Source organism: Lissotriton vulgaris, unplaced genomic scaffold, assembly GCF_964263255.1.
Source record: "Lissotriton vulgaris unplaced genomic scaffold, aLisVul1.2 SCAFFOLD_1251, whole genome shotgun sequence".
Taxonomy (NCBI): domain Eukaryota; kingdom Metazoa; phylum Chordata; class Amphibia; order Caudata; family Salamandridae; genus Lissotriton; species Lissotriton vulgaris.
This window is the reverse complement of record NW_028251023.1, coordinates 1-3,332: the sequence shown is the minus strand read 5'-3', so window position 1 is coordinate 3,332 and position 3,332 is coordinate 1.

Sequence of the window (3,332 nt, the reverse complement as noted above, 5' to 3'; positions counted from 1 at the left end):
CCACTGGTAACCCCTACAGCCTCCCCCCTAAACAGACGCAAACAAAACAATCAACATGCCACTCTTCGCAACTTCAAATCTCCATGCTTTCACACAACAAGGCTACTCTACAAAAACAACACCGTTCACCAACTCCACCTCCTTTTCCACCACCTGCACATACAGACCCAGCAAAGTACCTCCTAAGCCTGCTGGATGAGCAATACGATATAGAAAAACAACACTATTGCGACCCTCATACAGTTAATCCCAGCAGTAATGAAACACCTGCTACAAGTTCACAAAATACTTCTCACTCTTCAAAATAAATCTATCAATATTCTTATAAAACGTGACTACTCACCCGGGGGTCTCAAGGGGCTCGGTCTACAGTTCAGTCAAAGAGCCAGGTCTTTAGGTCCTTCCTGAACTGCGGCAAACAAAGTCACACTGCCATTAAAACACAATCTCTAAACTGATAACTAATAAAAGTTTAATCAATCTCTAAATACAAACACCACATCTATAACCTACTCATTGGCACACAACCTCACTTACTCTTCATGGCTCAATCATGGTTGGGAGATGGCATGGTTTAAGTGTTGCATGAAGCAGTTCTATCAAACTATAACACAAAATCATATAGGAAAAAGAGAACGTGGACTAGCTGTTATATTCAATCAAAAAATAAATGTCACCAAAGCTGACGAAATTTCAATACAAGTTTGTGAGGCTCTCATCCCCAGATGCAACCCAACATCAACTTTCTCCTGTAAATTCCTACTCTACAGACAGCCACCTAGCAATGCAACATTCTCAGATACATTTTTAGATATGGTTTCATACCTTATAACAACATAACCCAGCCTATGCATTCTTGGTGACCTGAACATTTGGTTTGACAAACCCAATATGCCTCTTGCAAAAACTATCATCACTGGCCTAGTCACACTGAACCTACATCAGATCGTACACAAACGCACACACATCGCTGGACGCATCCTTGATGTAATCTTTACAAATCCAGAACTAGTTACCTTTCAATTGATTACTCCAGTCACATGATCAGACCACCATTTTGTAGCTTTCCAACATAAAACACCACAAATCAACGCACCCAAGACCACCAGACATGAACCCACCTGTCAGCCTTGGAGCAGACTCAATTTTGAATACTTAGAAAGACAATTAACTTCCAACACAGCTCTAGACACAATAAATTCCTTTCAAAATCTTTCTGAGTGGCTACAGGAAGCTTTTGAAATCATAATACCACTAAGAACAACAAAACAGGACAAAGGAAAAGAAGCCCCTTGGAGAAATACAGAACTAAAACAGATAAAAAAAACATACTAAAAAGCTACAAAGCACCTCGGTATACAACCTTTAGCACATATTTTTTACAACGCACTACCATTACCATGCATCTGTTTACAACGCATAGCGCTTTGGGGCGATCTGACATAGGGAATGGATAGTGAATAGGTTAATTTACTATCCAATAACCTTCCCTAGTGTCCACGGGGACTGGTGTTGGAATAGTAAATTAAACTATTCACTATCCAGCACCCAAAGCACTATGCGTTGTAAAGGTATCGCGTTGTAAAAAATGCGTGGTAATGGTATGCGTGGTAAAAGTGTGCGTGCTAACATCATATATCCAGCACCTCGCTAAAAAAACAGCAATCAAAACATCCTTTTTCTATGCAAACTTAACAGAATATACAAGCAACAATCAAAAAAGCTTAAAAAGTTACTCTTCAGACAGAATTCAAAATGCTAAATGTCCATATAATGTTATAGTCACCGAATTTTGTAAACTGAAATGCACAGAAGGAACTCATCGCACTACTCAAGAATTCACGGACAAACAGGCACATCATTATGGAATGAAAGCAGACACTTTGGACTCCTATTAAAACAAAGGGAAACCACTAGCGCAGCCCCTTTCCAAAAACGCCCTCCATGAATAGGTAACCCAACCTCCTAATTCCTTCAAACAAATATCACAAAGTGAATTTACGGATCAGGTCAAGGCAAGCAGGCCAACCGGCTATCCTTCTGACATTTGCCCCACACAGATCTTCAAGAGCATTCTTTTAACTTACCTCTGCTGCCACACCAGTACAAAGAATCATCAATAATTCTTTAAGGGAAACAGCCTTTACAACAAGTTTTTTTTTACCCACTTTGTGATCTTACCATGCAATTTTGAGCATGCATGTTTTTACAACGTGTATGTTTCTACAACGGATCCCTTTACCATAAATTTAAGGAAAGTTGGGGGGTTTGGGGTGGTCTCCTCCCATAAATACATTGTTTTTATATATGAAAACAATGCATGATAATGGTATATGTTGTAAAAACATACAAGTTGTAAAAATAATGCAGGGTAAAAAAATTCTAGTTAGGGCTTGTGAAGTATTTCCCTGCGTACAACAATTCTCTAACTACGGAAATCTTTCCTGAAGACCTCAAAAAAGCAAATATACACCCATTATTAAGAAAAACTAACCCATATGCCCCAGATAGCTACAGACCAATTACTAATGGACCTTTCCTGGGCAACCAGATAGAAACAGCAGCATCCACCCAAATGTCACAATTAATTGAAAAAAACTTCATATTTTCAGACTAGCAAACAGAATTCCGCCCAGAAAGAGGCACAGAATCTGCTCTAATTGGCATCTGGGATGAACTTAAAAACATAGTTATCTGGAATGGGGTTGCTGTTCTATTTCTCTTAGACATCTTAGCTGCCTTCAACACAGTTGGCCATGACACTCTAATACAAAGACTCTATGAAGCCAGCATAGATGGGATTGCTCTCAACTGGGACACATCCTACCTTCAAAACAGAACAAATGTCATCCATTCTCCCCTTTCTCAACAAACCTTAATTCAAAAAAGCAGGGTCGTTCAAGGCTTTATCATCTCACCCATGCTTTTCAACATGCACATGAAGTCATTACCAGCAATGATCAATGAATTTAACCTCATATTTCTATAACTAAGCAGATGACACACAAATACTCCGTAAACTGATAAACTCCAAAGACATTTGAAACTCACAAATATTCAGTTGCCTTAGAGCCATTGATCAGTGGATTACATGGAACCATCTCAAATGCTTCTAAAATGGAAATTCTCACTTGTGTTGATTGGAAACATTATATCCCACTCTGCGCTTGGCCTGACGATTTGGGAACACCTCCTAAAGTATCTATGGAAGTAAGAAACCTTGGTATTACCCTGGACTCCAAGTTATCAATGAATGCCCAAGTGGACAAATTAGAATGAGCAAACTCCATTGCCATGAAACTCTGCAACGCATCTTCCACCACATGGGATTT